Source organism: Dreissena polymorpha, chromosome 7 (genome assembly GCF_020536995.1).
Source record: "Dreissena polymorpha isolate Duluth1 chromosome 7, UMN_Dpol_1.0, whole genome shotgun sequence".
In the NCBI taxonomy this organism is placed as follows: Eukaryota; Metazoa; Mollusca; class Bivalvia; order Myida; family Dreissenidae; genus Dreissena; species Dreissena polymorpha.
In genome coordinates this window covers 70,914,063-70,936,892 of record NC_068361.1, presented here as the reverse complement: position 1 = coordinate 70,936,892, position 22,830 = coordinate 70,914,063, and positions in this window count along the sequence as shown.

Genomic DNA, 22,830 nt, shown 5'->3' with positions numbered 1-22,830 from the left:
CTTAGTGATAACCTCAATTCGATTGAAGTGCTTCTTGTCTCATAAACTATGGCATTTTACATAACAACCATAAGGTTTGAGTAACAAGTTATGGACTTGTGGTCCTTTGTATTGTGTTGATGGCCATTTTGGACGCCGTGTTGGATTTCTGTGTAACATAATTAGCTTACATTTTGTCTGATGATATAAATGTGATATTAATGTGTTGTTTGCTCCCTGTAACCTGGGTATATACACCAAATTCATCAAGTTTGAGTGGATAGTTATATAGTTATATTTTATAATCATAAATATGTTTTGGCGGCCATCTTGGCGGTCATTTTGGACGCTGTGTTGGATTTGTAATATAATAAACTTTAACAATGTCTGATGATCTTAATGTATTTGTTGCCCCCTGAAACCTGTGTATAGACACCAAAAGCGTCAAGTTTGAGTGGATAGTAACGTATGATCATTGTTATAGGTTTTGGCTACCATCTTTGCGGCGATCTTGGGGGCCATTTATGACGCCATGTTAAATTTCTGTGTAACATAATTAACTTTGTCTGATGATATTTATGTGTTCTTTGCCCCCTGAAACCTGGGTATGGACATCAAATTCATCAAATTTAAGTTGATAAATACATAGTTATGATCATAAATAGGTTTTGGCGGCCATCTTGGCGGCCATTTTCGACGCCATGTTGAATTTGTGTGTACTGAATTAAATTTAAACATTTTCTGATGATCATTATGTGTTTTTTGCCCCTTGAAACCTAGGTATAGACACCAAATTTATCAAATTTGATTGGATAGTTACATAGTTATGATCATTTATAGGTCGTGGCGGCCATTTTGGTGGCCATCTTGAAAAAAAAACTTTCCGGAGGTACGATTGTGGTATATTTTTAATATGTTTAAAAGGACCTTCTACACTACCAGGATCAGTTAAAATACGTTTTGTAGCAATTTTTGGGGGTCAAAGTGTATATTGACCCTACTTCGGTTCAATTTCTCCCAGACAATTTATGAAAATTAAGCTGATCGAGGCCCCATCTTCAAAGGAGAAAAAAATACATAAAGCTGCCAGTACCAGACTGTTATCAACCATTTTTATATGCTACTGGCATTCATCTTCCAAGATATATAGGTGGAGTTTTGCCCCCCTTACTGGTACACCCCACCTCAATTTTGGGTACTTGGCTAGAGGACTAATTGTTTAGTTTCACTTTTAAACGTTTGGTCGTTACGAAGTATTTTATTGATACTGATTGCAGATTGCGTGCGATGCGTTTATTGCTTGTTAAATACAGCATTATTCATATTATAGCTGACTGACATAGATGTGTTTAATATGAAACTTTATTATTTATGTTTGTCGTTAAAATGCGTACACTTTTTCGTTTATGTGCGATTTTGAAAGATTTTGGGAAGTTTGAGGAATCGGGAGCCAAATATAAAAGTTTGACGGAAGATAGTAAGTCCATTTTTCTTCGTAGTCTTGTACTGAATATTAATTTTGTTATTGTTGTTATTGTTTTTATTTCGATTACTATTACTGCCGCTGCGGCTTGTTCTGATACTACTTTTGCTGCAAAAGTACTTACTAAATATTAGAAGCTGTAATTGTATTATACTGTTCACTCACTAAAGTATATTACTAGTTAATACAATTATACATTTATAGCAGAGAAGTGTGTTCGTATTATTGAGGACGATTTGAAGCACAAAGACATTGTGCTAAAAGATGGTGATAAACTCAAGAATAAAGTCCGCTTCGAGTGTGACACGGTGACAAGGTTTGAAGAGCAACGTTCCGAACTTACATGACATATGGTTCAAATGCGAATTCAATAAAGCACTTAATGAGACGGATTGGAAAGGACTGGGAGTTGGAGTTGAGACAGGGCATGGAAGACGCCCATTGTATCTTTAAAATATAACATGTTTATCAGGTATTATTAGTATATTATTATTAGGTATTATTAGTATACGTAAAATAGTAAAACCATGGTAAAGTCAAATTATTTTCTACATTCCAACCCGGCATAAAATTGCATTCCGTATTAACCTTAATTATCTCGAACATTATATTTATTGTAGACCATAATATCTAGGATTTAAATTACCTTAATTGTTTTGGTATAAGCATGATAGGCGGTATCTGGTTTCATGTTTTCTGTGAAGTCGCAACTTTAAACTTAACATGTAGACCTGTTGCTGTAAAGTTGTTCATGTTTTTTTTTATTCAGGATTTTATTAAGCATTAAAATACTAATAAAACTATTGTTTAAAAGTGGCTTATATCATATTCATATAGGAGATCTTCTTCTGTAGTATATTATAACCTTGCTTAATCCCAAATCAGACATGTAAATCAAACGTAATATACATGGCTTCTAAGTCCGAAGTTGTGAGCACTTGATTATCCGCATGGTTTTCTGCAAATTATTAAACTTTTATTTGGTTTATTAAATAATTAACACCTTGTGTATTCGCTACAATACAATGAACAGTGTACGTATTGTTCGGGATTATTGTCGCATCCAACCTCATACTTCATAACACATGCTCGTTCGTTTTGTTCATAACAATCAGTTGAATAAACTTATTGTAAATTCAACAGAACAGTTCAAAGCGCATAGGATGGTAGTATGTGGATTTCGATTTTCAACAGTTTTTAACAACCTATAAAAGAATGCAAATCGCTTGATTGCTTTAGTGCTCTAACTTCCATTTTCATATTTTGGGAAAAACACGCATTTAAAGGTTGAACAATTATTTTCTCACTTATTTATGCACGCATATGGACAGAAATATACCGGAGTTTTTATCAGCAAACGGAGTACCGGTATATAAATATAATTAAATATTTACTCTGGTAAATTATGTGTTAATGTTATTTGCAAAATGTTAATATGTTAATATTATTTGCAATTTTATGAATGGAGATAGAGCATTCTGGTAAAAAAATCGTTAATGCTGAACTGAGCGTGAATTCTACTTTGCTCTAAGACCCGGAGATGGTGCAGTACAGCATTCACCCGTTTGTAAAAATGTGGAAGATAGAGCAATATGGAATCCAAAAACTTTCTCAGTGACGACTGAATCTTGAAAACCCTTTAACGTCATATTAAAGATCTCGTTATCACGAACACAGGAATATAAAAACTCATCTTAAAAAAAATTGAGATAGAGCACTATAGCAATAAAGCGATGAAATGTGTATACTGTAAATCTTATTTTCTCTCGGTGGTAAAATGTTGTCATCGATAAACTTGACGTATATTTTAACGTTAAAAATATGTCTCCAAATGTATTTTGAAACTGTAATAAACCGAAAAAGTTGTTGATTCTAACCTTACCAATGTATTTATCATTAACATTTTGAGTCATGTACATCATTGAAATCAGTAGACACAATTGTTAACGACCGTCTAATTGTCTGGACTTGTCGACAAGCTGATTCAAACTTTTATTTATTACAATTTATTATTTTAAAAATATATATGCCGATAGTTTTGAAGTAAAAACATGTCATACTGATTTATTGCTTTATCAAAACGATGACTGACGATGACTATTAAGCTTTTCAATAAAAAATGAATTCATACCGTGAAACGGCGAGAAAACAGATGTCGACTGTACAGTCGTTATATATGTACACGTATGTTGTGATGGGTAATGGGTACTTATAATACATATTTATTTTCAGCTTGTCCCAAACCCAAGTTCCCCGACAATATGGAACTTAAAGTCAACAGCACCACCAAACTGAAACTGTTAAATGCAAATGGTGTACCCTTTGAAGACAATCCATATTTCCTTCATGGGGACATCATTACATTGGATTGTAAGGATGGGTAAGTATCCACCTGTTTAGGTTTCAATTTTTGCCAAAGAAACTGAATAGAACGTTCGTTAAGACGCCAGGTAAAGGACTAAACAATTTATCTAAATATATGTATGTACTTTTGTATTTGATGTCGTAAGACACACTTATTTGGTTTGTTGAAAATTATGTTTTGTTTAGCTTTAAATTGGAATTTAAAAAAATTAAAAAAACAAACACATTAATACGCCATTCGTAAAAAAATTCAAAACAGCCAATACTACGAAGTGAAGAACACGATAAAGTTGTAATTGTTGACAGATAATAATTGTATTTGCAAAGCATGCATAGAGTTAGCGCCTTTATTCGAATGTATAATTAGGGTATTTTACATTATATTCGATCCGATACAAGTGGTCACATCGTACCATTGAACTAGTTAAGCTTAAGAAACTGAGCCTTTGATTAGATTAATGACAGGATTTTCTTGATGAGTTTACTAAAATTTGGATGAAATGACAACGATTGTCAGATTTAGATTGTTTAAATGACACACTTGAATATGTATAAAAATAAGATTTGAAAAGGAAAATTTAAAATATGTTATGTGCTATTGTAAGAATAATATATTATCGTTGTTTTTTGTTGTTGTTTCATATATATATATTCATAAAATATTAACTGCTATAACTTATTTTTTACGACAAAATTAACAAACATGTTAATATTAATCTACATCGCATACATTAAACCATTGTTGCAATTGTGTGCAATTATATAGGCGTTTAACTTTCCCGCTGAGTATACTTTTCGCAAAAATACAATGTCGTAACTCACCGCCTAAAACAAATTTCCTACCGTTCAATAGGTATGTCCTTGAAGGCACAGCAGAGCGCGAGTATGAAAACAATCAATCGTATAGCAATAGCTACTACAACTATGAAGAAAGAGGTGAGGAAAAGGAGAATTTTCTAACAACATCGCTTCAGTGTTATAAGGATGGTTTGCTGAACCACGGATCAGGCGCTAAATATTGAATGTGTAGAGGTATCGTATGGTATACAATTACTGCTGCGTTCTATAATGAAAAAATATTTTCAGCAACTTAAGAAACAGCTTATTAACACATTTGCTGTAAATCACCATGATCGTTTTGGTTTGAAAATTCAAATTTGATTTATTTGAAGCGAACAAAGCTCAATGAATAAATAATAAGTTTTCGGTGTGTATCGGGTCACGTGTGCCTTTTATTAATGAGTAATGTATATACAAATGTAAAAGATGTCGTAAATGACATTGATTTCATGCTTTTCGCTGAATGGGTGCGGAATTCCTGATACCAGACAACTCAATCATTTATCTTTTAGACTAGCGCAAGTTTAATGTTCAAATGATCATTTGACTTTGGATTCGGTACTTTGTTTTACTATGTTAAACATTTTTGACAATCAGTGAATAGTATTATCGTCCGTTTAAAACCCGGACATTGTAAAAAGAAACACAACGAGAAAAAAATGATAACAATACTTAGTCTATTATTTAAGCGATATCGATGAAGAACCCATAGCAATATTTTCACGCTACAACAGTAAGCGACATTTTGTGCAAACATATGACTTCACATGCTTGATCAAAACTATACACGAACTAATGTTATCGCAGATTTCATAAAGTTATCACGCGATAGCTTTAGATTGATAAATAATATCATGATTATGCGATGTTTACTGAAATAAACAAATATCCCCAATTTATTTGTTTTATAGAAATCACATGTGACGCGATGTCTTATCAGAACATAAGAGATGGATCCATTACAAACTACAAACATGTCTACCAGTTTCAAGAGGTCTTGAAGCTCAAATGCAATGAAGGGTTTCGGCCGGACAACAATAGAGATTATATGCAATGTCTTACAGTTGACAGTTTTAAGAACCAAAACTTCAAATGTGAACGTAAGAATTTTCAAAGCAGTATACGTGTCAGTAGTCGGAGTATAATTACTCAATTAGTATTGCATATATTAATAGTAAATATAGAAGTAGTAATTGTTTTGGCAATTATGGTATTAAGCTAGAGGTAAGTTGATGTCTCTGTTATATATTGAATTGATACTGTTTCAGCAATAATTTGCTTAACACCACCAGAGCCCTTACATGGTAGGATCGAAACGAGAAATTCGGAAATTCGGAAATTCGGAAATTCGATGTGTTATTGAAACACATTCAATGCATGGTATCATATTTCCAGAACAAAATTATTTTCACATACACCCCTTCCCATATCTAAAACCACTTTTTTTTCGATAAATACTCTTTTTTCGCCAATGTATATTAATAACATTTATAACAAACATCGATGTAATAATTTGGTACAAGATGTCATATAACTATAATGCATGCATAAGCTATATAATATTTATTAAACACTGATAGTATTGACGTTAAATTTAAAGTACAAACAGACTCAACTTATACCCCCGACCTTTAAAAAAAGATAAATGTTTTTTTTATATAAGTGCAAAGCTAGTTTGCAGCTCCTTCGTAGATCACGAATTATAGGGATTACCATTTTACGTCTCAAAATATAAGTTAATGCATTTGTTTCAAGACAAATGTATTGCTTCTTAGATTGTTTATACATTGGTCCTAATAACTAGATTTTACAATCAAAACTATTAAATATACAAATATTTAAATAGAAGGATTGATGTATCGTAATAAAACGTGTATGCCATTGCAACACCAAAATAGTTTTTCAGTTTTTCAGAAAGTACATTTGTCTTAGACGCATATTTTCATTAATTTACCAAATTACTTGTAGCTAGTATATCGTAAGCCAGTCCTACTTACAACCATTGATGGTAGGAATCTTTTGCGGTTTAAAAACCCCATCCATGGAGACTTTTCCATTATGAGCTATCAATATTGAAAAACTAGTACATTGTCTTCTCCTGTTGGAATTTTATTGTTGTGTATAAATATGTTTTATATACACGAGTATTTTTGTCTAGCAGCAGTATATGGCTAATATATGCCGGTATTATAGGAAAAGTATAATAACAGTATATTAGTGTAAACTTAATTATTAGCTCGATTGCATCGAAAGTATCGGGCTTATTGAAACGCTCCCGATGCCGTTTCCTGGGCCATTACCAGTAGTTAGTGTCTTAGGGGAAGATCTAGAGCACGCTCTTCGAGTCGGGATCGAACCGGTGACCCCTCGATTGCTAGGAGGACACCATGTCCATAACGTCACATAACAATAAATTGTTATGATGTGGTCGAGTTTCAGGGAACTGACCGTACATAAATCAACAATGGACAAATATTTGCCGCAAAATAGTGTTACGAAAATGAAATACCAACTTTGACATTAAACAGCAAGGACATCAAGAGCTGTCTTCACAGTTAGGTTTTGACTTCCGAGGTATCATTGTTTCGCTTTAGTATTACGATTTTCAAGTTGTAATGATTGCAAGGAGAATGTTCATTTGTAATATAATAAGACTCAAAAACAGTCATGAACAGCCTTTACAGCGTTTCTTCAACAAATCTCCGCTTCTCCTCCATCCACGTACCAGTTGCTTTTTGGGATGTCCAGTTTGACGAGAATTTTAGAATGTTCTTACGCTATGTAGTCCTTTTCTACATATATTTGCAAACATAACTCCCCGTGAGTGGTTTGAATAACTCTGAGCACATGATGCAAAATATGATTTTCAAGTTGCGAAAAATCGGCTCCAAATACGTCAATTGTGTAGGATTCTGGCGGATTACAACATTGGTAAAGACTTCCGGCGCTGAATAGACCACTCGGACTACTTTCGTTACAGAAGACATTTGAGAAAAAATGGAGGTTATGATTGAAAAGCAGGGGAATATTTTCTTGAATGCTCTTATAAGGAATCTCGTCGAGCAGCATGGAATTGTTTGGGAACAAATATTCTCGATGATGCTTTGCCTCCACTAAATGCTGGATTTCCGCGGGGGAGGCTGTTCGAATATCGGCAGAATAATCGCACAATGACATAATGCGTTAAAGACTGCCTCGCATTGTATGGTTGATTTCGCAAATATAATCTAACTGAAACATATACTGCATTGTTTATATAACCGTACTTACTTTTTAATACGGCATCCATGATAATTGTCTTATCGAGATAACTTAAATGGGCCATCGTGTTTGTACCTGCGGATTAAATTGTTTGCCCACTAAAAAATGAAAACCATTTACACCAGTTCGCCAATGAAAACAACATAAAGTGAAATAAAGCCTTTTATATGATGATAAATTACATTTGATGGAAGGGACTTGGAAACTGATTTTCCTATATAATTATTGATGAAAAGCGTTGCAAGCGCATTTATATTTGTTCGATGTCGATTTATGATTAACAATAAACGAACAACATTTGTAATATTTCCCCCTTTCAGAAGTATTTTAAGCTTGTTTTAATATGCATATACACTTGTGAAATCTGTGCCATTTTGTTGTAAAACTGTAAACTTTTAAAAAGGTTAACAACGTTCGATGCAATTTTGGTGTGTGTTTGATTGAACAATTCAGAGCGGGTATACTTGTTGAGGGTCGTGTCAACCGTGGCCACTCGGGCTCTGCAGCCGAGAGACCGCCCATAGGCGTTACAGTACTCAACTATCGCTCTGAAAATTGTTGATCACCACATTTAACTGTGTAATTGATAACGGCGATACATTATTTTAAATTGTTTACCTCTATGTAAGTTTATATTTTCCTGTTTAAACAATTGTGTTATATTTATGACGAAAACACATAACCAAAAAATGAAGAAATGAAAACTTTAGTGCAAAAATCATTTGTATACAAGCAAATCATTAGTCAATTATTTGCATAATGAAGAACACCGCATAGAATTTACGTTTATTAAAATGTAAATATATTGGTAGTTTTTATTCTTGGATATCGTCTTAAGCTTTAATTAAACGATATATTATTTTTAAAGTTGTTTAATTTTATATATTGTGGGGTAAAACATACTTAAACATTCCTTGTCTTTCAAAGTGTTCATGAACTCGCCCATCTTGTGTAAACAAGCACCGACCCCCGTCAATAACGTGCATAACAGCAAAGACGACCTTTTGAATTAAAAAAGAATTTCGATTAAAAGTTTTGTATCCATTTCTTGGAGATCTATTGCATCGGAAATCAAACATAAAAACATGTTCGATTCTTTGGTCTTATAAGTCTGATAAGTTGGCTGTTTGCACATTAAAGGAGAACTAAATTTGACTTCACTGCGCCTAGGGTTGGGACTCTGGCTTTGCTGGTTGAATAGCTAACAACGATACGTTTATTTTGTGCATGGACAGGGAGTACCATTTTCAGCATAGGACACAATAAATGTATTTCTTTCAATAGCGTGCAAAAAAAAACATAATTGCAAAATGCGAGTGTCTGCAAAAAGGCCGCTGACGACATTCACATGTTTGTTCATTACTTAGAGTGATAATCTTACATAATGCACACTCTACTGTTGTTTAATTTCTTTTCTATGGAGTTAAATAAATAACATTCATAAATTACTCAAAGATCTACAATAAATATAATGTATAGGTAGGATAGCTTTTTCCATTTATTTCACCTTTCTTATATTTAAAGTTAATTTCTTGCCTTTTAATGTACGGTTACAAAGATAATTTAACATTAAAGTGTGTGTTAGCCATTTAGCAACAACAAAATGATATAACGGTTGTTTTTTTTATTTCTCCTATAATGCATTTCAGATTCCGGTCAGCGACGAAGAAGTTGTAGTAATACGGTAGATAGTCGAGGCCTTGATACGCTTTCGTACGCAGGGATAAAACCGCCTGTTTGTCGGCTGATCCCGCCTCCCGGAAAATCAGGTCCTCGGCTGTTGTTTTGGCGTATTTAAAATACAATAGTAAATCATTTGTGAATAAGTGTATGCATTTCATTGACAAAATTCAATGCGTGTTAGCTAATGGTATTCCCTCATTTAAAGCCTGTCTTTATTTCTAGAAAAGAGCATGGTTTCCAAGACAAGAAAGAAACCGCACATATAACATAGCACACGCTTATGCAGACAATTTATTGTGATATCCTTTTTCAAAAAGCTAAGCTTTAAATAGCAAAATGAAGGCAAACTTTTAATCATATAGTCCACTTTTAATTATTAACTAAAAATTGTTGTACTTTTAAAAAAGTTTGGTTTCACGTGTACTTTATATTATGTGATAAAATTTTACAACTTGCAAAATGAGAACATTTAAAGGAGTCAAGTAACTTAATGCATCCAAACACCTCTCTTACCATGTTTACTTGGTGCTTTAAAAGCATCAACGGCAAAGAGAATTTCATTCCTGAAAACATCAATAACAACAGCTCTTGGATATGCACTTAAAAGCTAATATCAGAAAGCAACAGGTGAATTTTCACGTTTAATCTTATATCATCAAATCAGGTCACGGACACGCGGACAACAATTGATATCAGCATCCAAAGTATAATTCTCCTTCATAAACACGCAATATTTGCAAATGTGGGATGTATAATTACATATGTTAATACAATGTATGCATCTTAGTAATGCAATTATGTGTGAGTCCTGTATTAAATGAATGTCCAAGCAGATTAACAGCTCATATCGCGGAAACAATGTGATGCTACTCAAGTTTAACATAATGTGAATAGTAGTCAATAAACAATATACAACGACCGTCAGATCTGTGTAGCCTCGATAACGAGATACGATTACTAAGGGCACAGATACTAGGGAGCGGGAAGACGGGAACGACCTAGAAATGACATTTCAACCATGTAGTCAATGTATATTGAACTTTGCATCTAAAAGTTTGCATCTTTTTTTTTTAAGTTATTGTTAAATAATGTATTTTAAAACTTGATGTAAATGTTAATTCATTGGTTGAGGAAAAAATAATAAATAGGCCAAACAACATGTATATCACACAGATGTATTGATCTGACTTATGATGTTTTAATGTAACATACATGATCAGATATAGAAGTTTATGTTAATAATTAGCTGAGCGACATGTGGGATCAAGCTGTGAGTTGGTTTTTACTTATTTAGAGAAAGTGTGCAAAATGAAGTGTGTTTATTGCTGAATGATATAAACATGTACGCAAAATAATGTTCATCCGTGTACACATATCCTCCGGGACAAGTGAATTTCTTCAATACAGGAATATGCAATTGTATATACCATCATCTTGGCATTACAAAAAAAAAATATGGAAGTTTAATATAAAGCTTACGAAAATCAAAGCTTCTCTAAACATCAGGTGTTTTGGGGAAAACAAACTTATAATGAGCACGGACCGACGTGTTCAATTCACCATCAGTGGCTTAATATTTAACAAGAATAATAACTCCTTTACCTTTTGTTCACTGACTTTTATCTTATATCTAAAGTTGAATTAATACTATCATTTTACTTTTGATATGTATGCCTCCCCCCCCCTTCGAAGAAAAGCGGGTATATTGTTTTGCACATGTCGGTCCGTCCGTCCGTCCGTCGGTCAGTCCGTCCACCAAATGGTTTCCGGATGATAACTCAAGAACGCTTAGGCCTACGATCATGAAACTTTATACGTTCATTGATCATGTCTGGCAGATGACCCCTATTGATTTTCAGGTCACTAGGTCAAAGGTGAAGGCCTCAGTGACTCGAAACAGTAAAATAGTTTCCGGATGATAACTCAAGAACACTTAGGCCTAGGATCATGAAACTAAATGACTGGCAGATGACTCCTATTGATTTTCAGGTCACTAGGTCAAAGGTCGAGGTCACAGTGACTCGAAACAGTAAAATAGTTTCCGGATGATAAAGCAACAATGCTCAGTCCAAGGACCATGAAACTTCATAGGTACTTTGATCATGACTGGCAGATGACCACTATTGATTTTGTAGGTCACAATGTCAAAGGTCAAGGTCACAGTGACTCGAAACAGTAAAATGGTTTCCGGATGATAACTCAAGAATGCTTAGGTCTGGGATCATGAAACTTCATAGGTACATTGGTCATGACTGGCAGACGACCCCTTTTGATTTTCAGGTCACTAGGTCAACGGTCAAGGTCACAGTGACTCGAAACAGTAAAATGGTTTCCGAATGATTACTCAAGAATGCTTAGGCCTAGAATCATAAATCTTCATAGGTACGTTGATCATGACTGGCCGATGACCTCTATTGATTTTCAGTTCACTAGGTCAACGGCCAATGCCACAGTGACCTGAAGCAGTAAAATGGTTTCTAATATATTCACATAATGGCTGCCACTACAACTGACAGCTCATTTTTGACGTTGAACGAGTATGGTACACTTTGGCAACAAGCTTAACGCTTTACGTCAAACGCTCCCACTTAAATTATTTTGTTACTTACCTCAGTATTAGAGCATTCATTAAACGGCCAATGTCGTATAGATCTACATGTACTATCGATCTCAAAGTAAAATTACATGCAGTTTATCTCTGATTTGCCTTTTTTTATTTGGTATAATAAAACTTCAACGATCAAGAATAATAAATCGATGTATAGCATAACGTTCCTCCGGAATAACGCATTTATGTTCATAACCGTGTTGTTTTCTGATAAGGCCGTTCTTAATATAAAGGTTATATCAATGTCTTTCTGTGAGCTTGTTACCCTTATTATATGTTGCGACTTCCCAACATGAGCCTCAAAAAATTATTTTTGTTGAAAGAACTGGTATTTTTTGTACTTTGATATTAAGTTAGATAAAGTCGGTAATTGTATGAGTCGGTTTGATATCATGTTTGGTCAAGTGTGCTTTACATTGAGGTCAATTTTTGTTTTGTTTCGGAAAGCTGGATTAAGGTTTAGTCAAGTGAGATGTCGAAATGGCAAAATGCGTATTACATGTTTCATAATTTTGGGTCAAGATGACATAATGTTCAGTTATTATGAAACCACGTTATGTCGAATCAACATAAGTTAACTTCAGTTGACAACTGATTAAGGTTATAAGTTATTAACTTGAACTTATATAATATGAGTGAAGTTCTCGTTCTGTTTCTGTCAAACAGCAAGTTATTAAAATAAAAATACCATAATAATTGGTTAAATTACATTTGGCCTACTCACGTTTGGCACACTGTTTTGCCAACAGTATGATATGTTGTTTTGATATTTACCGTATATTTTGGTATTTTCCTAAAGTAAAATCAGTGCGTACCAGAAATAAAACTTTCGGCAAGTATAATTAACTGTTTACTCGAATGGTTATTATGTTCGATTCATAGAGAAAACAGACCAGTGGTAAAACAATTGTCATTAATGTATATTATCTATTGTTGTGTTTAAAAAATTAATTTTAAATTAATTAAGATTACCATAACTTCAGAATCACCGCGCACGAAACGTGCCAATTATAGCAATTGATTTCAGAAACTTATATAATTTGAAAAATTTGCAGACGACGTTAAATGGGCAGCCGACGCCGACTGTGATGATTTTTTTATATCGTTTTTTAATTCGCTTTTATTTCCCCAACTTCACTTTTGTACGTTTGCACGTGAGAATAAACGGATATACCATTTAAGAAACCACATGCGCCTATGCGAATTTTCAATATTAACATTCCGAAAAAAAAAATTGGTATATATCCTTATACCGGTAATTTTGCATCAATCTTTTAGATGTATTGTTTCTGCAGCATGTTATGTGGAAATCCTGTTAACGGAAAAAAATGATAGCCTTTAATAAAAGTTTATAACACCAATATAAAAATAGACTATCTTTTGAGAAATGAATCATTATAACAAGCAACTTTGGGTGAACTTTACTTGTATTTGGAATGAATACCGTTTACATAACATCGCAATTTTGCGTTTAACGAACATCCTTTATAAGACCCATGGTCGACCGAGAGATTAAATAATGATTAAATAATGAATGCAAGTCAATTTTTAATTTAAAAATACGCACGATGACTATGTATTGTATTGACGTAAATACATAATCATCCTCATCCTAATCCTCCTCCTCCTCCTATTCCTTATCCTCCTCCTCCTCCTTCTCCTCCTCCTCCTCACCATCATCATCGTCATCACCACCACCACCACCACCATCATCATCATCATCATCATCATCATGATCATGATCATGATCATCATCATCATCATCATCATCATCATCATCATCATCATCATCATCATCATCATCATCATCATCATCATCATCATCATCATCATCATCATCATCATCATCATCATCATCATCATCATCGCCATCATCGCCATCATCATTATCATCATCATCATCATCATCATCATCATCGTTGTCATCTTCGTCGTCTTCGTCGTCTTCGTCATCGTCGTCATTGTCGTCATTTTCGTCGACGTCATCATTTCGTGTTCATGTTGTCATGATCTTCATCACCTTTATAAACGATAGCAATAGCAACAAAAAAGCATTATCATCACAAGCAGCTTCAGTAGCAGCAGTACAAAAGTAATCATCGTGCAAATGTAGATTATTAACCTCAACATAATCGACATATTAACTAATCGTACTCATTCACCCTATATATCGGAGAGGCTGTACAATGACATTAACCTTCACACTTTTATTTGCGAAGCATCATTCCAATGAATTTATTTATTACTTAAAAGTCATAAGAAAATATTAGAAAATATTGGTTTAAATTTGACTGGCAATGTAGTTATGTGTAAGTGTGCGTATATTGCTTAATAAGTAATGGAGAGTAAGTTAGTTCATTTTTCCTGGTTCCTTATTCCTTATTCGAATAAGGAATAAGGAACTCAGGCTTAACATATTTGATATAGGGTTTTAAAGAAAAATTAATGCATACAATTATGTTAATCAAAACAAAATAACTAGAATGCGTTTACTTAATGTATTACGTTAGTAAACGATAGTTATGTTTCTTATTCCCGCATGCATAGGCTTTCTTGTTTAAACCGAACCGATATTTTCAAATTGAAATACTAACTCCACATCCACAAAACCTAAAACATATAACATTATTTTATATGTATGTGATATACAAGCGCAATCTTGTACATTTCAACATGATTGTTTTTATTTATATTCCAGTTCCTTTTTCGCGGCTGAATAAGGAAAAAGGAACCAGGGCCTTATTCCTTATTCAAGCCGAATAAGGAACTGGCATTTTCTTAATTGAACATCAATGAAATTGATCCAACGTTAACCAGATATAAATGAACATCCTTATATATAGGTTGTATATTTAAAATACTAATTGCAATACATTTGTACTTATTTTGATGTGATCATTATCCAGTTCCTTATTCAGTTTGAATAAGGAATATGGAACTGGTACCTTGTTCCTTATTCAAATCGAATAAGGAACTGGCATGTTCTTTCTATAAATAATAAATCAAAATGAACCAACTGGTTCCTTATTCCTAATTCAAATCGAATAAGGAACTGGTATTTTTTACTTAACAAATAAATTAATATGAATAAAGAGACGCATAAATCAAGAAAAATCACTGTACATGTAGGTTGAGAATAAAACATATGTATTTATTACAGTACATTTCTTCTTAGTTCTGTTTTGTAATGATAACCGAGTGCCTTTTTCGCGGCTGAATAAGGAAAACGTAACCAGTTGCACTATCAAATAATATGACTTACAACCACCAAGAACAGTGCCATTTTGTCGGTTTCCACGACTTTTAATCGTGCGCTAATAGTGAAGGTCGCCGAATATAACGTAGGAATCCTAGAGCGAGAAAACGCGCTTTCAAAGAAAGAATATCTATTATAATAAAACCACCCAATAACAGCTTGGTAAGTTTTATATGTTTAAATGTTAATGTTAATTAAGACAAAACTATATAAATAACATGTACAATACATCAACAATAAACACTATTTAGTTAAATTGTAACTTCTGATAAACCATTGCGATTGCTTTTAACGCCATGTTTGTGTACGCGTCAAAATAAACGAATAGACTTGAACAAATACAAATACCATCTTAAGTTAGGCTTACGTAAGGTAACATTATGATAGATGTGTAAACTCAACTAAGCGACATCGCATATTTGCCGTAGATGCACCCTTAACGCGTTATGTATATAAGTTTTAGTGAGAAACCCTTTAATTGTTTTAGTTGTTCGCGCAGCGGACAGCTAATGATACTGCTATGAGCGTCTGCTCTACTACGATAGGACCGATAACCACAACATCTGTCTGTTTATACTTCACCACTGGTACACTGCAGACCGCGAGTTTGTGTATAATTAAGCTACATGTAATCAATATTGTTTAACAGCTCGTGCGACGACATTGGTCAGTCTTGAGTTTTACAGCTTGTGCGACGACATTGGCCAGTTTATCATTGAAATCTGTACATATTGGCTGCTTTCATTGAAAACGGGGCTTAATGCACGTCAAAAAAGATTAGCCTGTGCACACTGATTCGCATGTGCAATACACACAACATTATCAAGGACGACACTTTCTGATTTTATGGTGTTTTTTCGTTTAAAGAGAGTCTCTGGTACTGGGATGACAATTAATGGATATGCATTAAGCCCTGTTTTCCCAAAATGAAGCTTAAATTATGTTTTTTATTAATGATGAAAAAACAAACACATCTCGACCTGTGGTTTAAGACACACTCTTTATAAATTTGAATGGGTTGTGTTCCTTTCAAACTTGCGATATAAAAAGTTATAACATATTTTTTAAAACTGAGTTGCGTCTAAGATTATGCAATAGCGAACAGCTTTAGTGCCTTCATCGCTTTGATGTTGTTTTATTTGTCCGTTTATCATAAAATGTTGATGAAAATTCTTACAAATGATCAAATGTTTACATTGTGAGTATTAAAAATAGCTAGAAACAGCTATAAATAGCATTAAACTTCTTGGTATTTGGTGGGAGGTCCACCACGGGAGGAAAAGATTACAAAACACCATAATTTATGGATTGTTAATGCGACGTTCTTTTGAAGGTCCTATGGAAGTGTAAGATTAAAAACTTTCAAATATTAAAATATATATCGATTATTTATTCTTCACAATTATCAAAAAAATGATTTAATAGTTTGTTTTCTTTATATTCAATTGTATACAATAAAACATACATCATCGCACTGCAAAGACACAGCTTCACGCACGCGTTCGCACACACGCACTCTCGCCTTCACGCGCGCACGCAATCTCAAGTACATACTTACTGTACCTCATTCTTCATAATCCCAAGGATTACACCACTTACATGCCCATTCCTCCCCATCACACAAACTTGTCACCGCCATCATCAGCTCATACTGCGTCAGACACCCACCATGATACCAGCATTCACATCCGTCACACCCATACCACTCAACACCCCTCTCTTTATCGTCTACACGTCCTCTCTCCCCACAGTTGGCGCATAAATATGGCGCAGCAGCCGCCTCTGCCACGGCCTCCACTCGTGCCCGTTTGCGTTCTGCAGCCTCCTCTTCTCTCTGTCGTATCTTCTCAAGTCTTTCCGTTTTTCTTTGCTCCTTTTGAACACGCTCTTGTTCTTTCTTTTGCTTTCTCTCCTCAGCTTTGTTTCTTCTCATCTCAATACCGTCTCTCTTCTCTTTCTCCTGTCTTTCTTTTTCCTGAAATAATGCCAATACAAGCATTGTACATACGAATGCCATCGTATATATGTTCATGCAAAGATTGCAAGAGTTGCGGATGTTAAACAAATAAACAAGTATTCATTGGTATATTCCACAAATAACTCAATGTTGTATCGATATTTTTACGTCATGTACTCTCAGTTCGTCAACAATCTGGCTTTTAGTCAAAACTCGGCCTTTCTGCAGATTTTGTGCACATGCCTTTTTCTTCTCCATTGATGCCACTGGAGTTGGGGCCAGGATGTTGCCCAACCGTGCGGGAACAATGCCCATCTCAAACAGTGTTTTTTTTGTATAATTCCCGCACGTTGGACACGTCTCAGCAACGAATGTTGGCGCTTCTGAACAATTGACATTTATTCACCACCTTATACCGGTGCAAAAACAATAAACGATTCCACCTCCGTCTTTCCAGTTAAAGCAATTCATAATAATATACTACAAGACATTGGTCTTAAAGGGGCCTTTTCACAGATTTTGGCATTTTTTTAACTTATTCATTAAATGCTTTATATTGATAAATGTAAACATTGGATCGTAAAAGCTCCAGTAAAAAATCAAGAAAAAACATAAAAAAAGGAAAAGAACATTGCCCGGAGCAGATTTCGAACCTGTGACCCCTAGAGTCCTGCCAGAGTCCTGAAGTAAAAACGCGTTAGCCAACTGAGCTATTCCGCCAAGTACACATGCTTGACGTATTTTATACCTTATATAAGCAATCTTCGTAGTTTCACAAAATTTAACGACAAAAACAGAACTCTCCAAATTATTCAATCGTTTCGCGTTGCAACGCTTTATAATTTTTAGGTTTTAAAATCGTCAAAAGATGCATATAATGGCTATATTAGAGCATGGTAAATGTTCAGTATTACTGTTTCCTCACAAATATCATAACTGAAACGAAAACTTACGAATCTGAAACAATTTTTTTCAATTTTGTCAATTTACCAAAGCGTGAAAAGATCCCTTTAAAGTTCTAAAATATACCAGCAACGCATGCAATGCCTAACGAATGTACATGCTTAATACGTAACCCTGTGCGTTTTGACTTACGATTTATGTTTGTCGGGACGAATGACGGAGCCGCCAGTTGTGACGTGTTGATAGCTCCGCGGTTGACTGGACACAGACCCGACACAGCAAACGCATTCTGTACGGAAGCCGGGGTTGCCTGGTCCATTGCGTGCCTCAACACCGCAGGAAACTTCGCCTTGGTGACCAGTTACCCCTTTCTGGCGTATGGAAGGCTGGAGCAGATGGTGTCCACTCTGGATTTGAGAGGTCCAAATATCTGAAAATTAGTAAAACAGAAACAATATCAAAATAAACACAGGTAATAAAAACTGGTATGAACTAAACCAACCAAACACGTGTTTGACTTATTTGTATAATTACAGTACAGAAAGAAAACCACACCATGTTACAAAAATCATAGTAAAACGTTTTATTTTACAGCTTTGTAAATTTACCTTAACATCTAACAGCTGGAGAATGTGTTTGGTGTTGCCGGGCAATTCCACCAACACAATATCATTTGTTATGGCCTCTTCAATCGTAGATAACGTCACGTTGCTTTCGTTGTTTTCCATGACCAATAAGACTGGTCGTGCATTGCCACAGTGCGGGACGAATATGTGGGTAAACCACTTGTGGAATAAGTCGCCGTTCGATCTCTGTATGGGGGAGACATCGCTGTAAAATATAAAGCATCCATAACAATCACGTTATATTAACAAGCCAGAGTTGTAGCATTACAATGGTTATAAAAAGTCATACGATGGATTAATCATACTAGTATTTTAACTCTTAATAAATGTTTTATCTTTGAGATTTGTGTAATTACGTGTGTGTTCATATTTAAAAGTTTATTATAATTAATATATTTATTACTAGCAGGAATGACTATTCTGACTTACTTTGTACACTACCATTGTTGGAAGAAATCTGCCACTGCCGCTGACGCACACTTGAGCGGTGATGTTACCATTCACGGACGTCTTCCTCTTAATCACATGGCTGGAATCTCTCGGAGCGATAACACGCCGTGTAGACTTTCTTTTCCAGTCCAGCCCGTTTCGTCGACGTTGAATATCAGCAAAACTATGTTCGACTTTAAATTTTATTTAAATTAAATAACCAATTTCCATGCAATTAGTATGCAAATACTGATAATACTCATTTCTAAAAATTTGAATATTTCTACTTTTACATGAACACACTTAGGTTTAATTTGTTTTTACCTGTCCAGGTTTGTATTTCAGTCCATGTTCGTCCAACACTGCTTCAAACAAGTCAAATAATTCGTCTATGACAGCCTGAGTGGACATCGCTGCCCTCGCGCTGATGCACTTATGTTCTCCGCTAACCGATCTGACAGCTGGTGGCGAGTTGGAAATTTACGAATCCATTTCAGAGAAAGGTCGTACGTGCGGTTGATACGACAGGATTTGTCTAAAATTACAAATTACATATGTGACTTATACAAAAAAAACAACAGGATAATTACAGGGATGAATGAAATGAAAATATATTTCAATTAACGAAGATCAATAATTGTTAAAAACATAAAGCACTATCACAAAAGTCTAGTAATATGAATTGATAAATTGTAAAATTATATAAATGATAACTTTATCATTCAGATGGTTTGCATTGACCGTTCCATGGCATTGATAAATAAAGGACTGGTGGTGGAAAATAAGGGCCTCCTTCCCGAAAACGTTCCTGAAGTTGCATTGTTTCTCTATTCTCAAAGTATATATTATATTTACCAGATGCATTTATTATGTCTCTAACTTTGGACTTCAACACTTTACGGCTCGCCAGTAACCCCTGTCCAGCCATGTATCTCAGATTTCTGGCAAGAGCGGCCTTTTCTTCGTCAGTGAGGTCCCTGTGACGCCCACGGCCTTCTGAAACCATCGCTGGGGCTTTCAACCGGTCCATTAGTGTTGACAGCGGCACGCCATATTCTTTGGCCGCACTTCGTAAAGTCAATCTTTTCCTGCGCACGGCACTTATCGCCATACTCATGTTTTCCGAAGCATACAATGTCTTGTATGAGTAAGACATATTTCGATGGGTGCAAGTATAAAGAACACGTTTAATAAAATAGCACGACTCTTCAACAGGTTTGCATAAACCATTCTCTATTATAATACGCATTAATAAGGGAGTGAATTGTGTTATGATTAATCAAGGTTTTATGTTGGAGTTGCCTCCCTTGACTTCGCCGGTACTCATTTAGCTTTTCAAGTGCATAATATTTAGCGATAACAGTACTATTTGACACCAGATAAACGAGTTCAAACAAAAATACGTATTGCGAAAAAGGACTTTATATATTTAATTAAAATTGTATATCATAAGGTTGTCTACGTCGGCAATGAATAATGGTCCACTGTTAGAAGACAAGTTAAGTTTGCCCGCATGTCGCACCTCATTATCAGTGCGCGCGCTCGATGACGTCATATTCCCCACGTGATCAAATATTTCCTGTTATGAAATTGACTTTTCAACCCAAACGGAAATATGGTTATATTTACATGATTTGTGCAATCTTTGGAATTTTGTTGCTATGGTAAGTGCTTTTGATAATACGGATAAAAAAATTGTAGTCGGTATCGCTGAAACATTGTTAATAGGGTGGCCGATTTTTTACGTACAGGCCAGAATTACGTACACGACCACCCTTTTTGGATTACACTTCCCTACACTCCAACTTACATGTTTGTTGGAAGAAATGAAAATATGCGTTACTTGAGAACTTATTTTGGCAACAACGAAAAGGTATAAAACCCGATATATCGCGTGTTAAACTATACGATTTAAAAACTATATCGAGTGAAAATTACTTATCCACAAATGTAAGATATTAAATTGAACAATATGTACTGGAATGCCAGATTATTGGAGTAGCATCGTCGATTTAGTCTTGCACTAAACAAATACAAGGTTTGATAACAATCTTTACAAAATTTGGAAACTGCCGGGAACGCAATAATCGAATTCGGTGACTGCTTAAAACTATAGAATGATATGAAACACATGTTTCGCTCAAAAGAGTATTAATTTTATATGTGGAATTTCTATTAATAAATAAGCATTGGCTGCAAGAGATGTCAGGGCTTTTATCAAAGCACAAAACCGTTATGCTAGTCTGCATCCATAAACGAGACGCGGCTTCTCATGTAGAACATCAAGATCATGCGTCCGTATGGTCCGCTGTCTGAGGGTACAAATATAGTTAACTGACATTAAACTCAATAATAAGGAGCTGTAATACCCGTTATTACTCGTCAAACGTTCGTTTATTTACGTGTAACAAACTGTTTAAAAGCACGATGATTTTATTCAGCACAGTATTTCGTTATTTAACACGACAGTTGTTGAACTTTGCGATGCTGTAGTTTATATTGCTCTTTCTCAATGCTCATATATGTTCCTTTACTGGTTGATTTTCGAAACGTATGATTCGTGTATTTTGTTGGCAAATATAACTGACACATTTAGCATTTTCTGGCTGGACGCAGTTCCTTTTGATAATATAATAGCCATTTGTATTTCACGTATGCTTCGTTTTTTCGTCATTTGAACGTACTAGTGTTCAAGTAGCACGGACGCTCAATACATGCGGCGGAAGACATCAACCCGGGTACTCTTGTTTTCGGGTTGAACGGCAACTTAATACAATGCACTTAAACATGCTTTAAAAGACAATGAGCTATTCAAATATATGAAATTTAGAAAAATGTGCAAGTTTTATCTCAGCTAATTATTTAACACATTTTATTAAATTTAATGTTACAATTGCAATTGTGTTTGCTAGAAAGTAGCAAGTTTCTGTGTCAGTATATTATAGTTTACATCAAATGAATTTGGTGAGAAAATGTTACGTATTTTATTGGATCTCGAATATACTTCAACCGCCTTACCTCACTGGCAATGTATTTGTGTTGGTTTGTGTTTTGCTTCTTAACATACCTATTGGTGTGTGATAATTTATCTTGTTTATAAGTTTAGTTAGCCAAGAAGGCTCTACCACGCGTCGATGTGCGTAGAAATTTCTTCTGGTTAAAATTATGCCTATCTTTTAGGAAACAACATCTGCTGCAGAAACCACACCATAGGCAAAAGCCTGTTTAATCAATAATGGGTTATATACACTGTTAAATCTTTTCAACTTTTCGTTCAAATGAACAGTTTTGAAGGTTTATATCACACTGTAACTGTAGTATCATGTGTGGCTGTCTCATTTGTCCCTGTGCTCCCTTTTTCTTCCCAAAACCCCACTACTATTCCAATAAACCAATATGTTCATTTCTGACATTATGATGATATGTATGCAAATGCTGGAA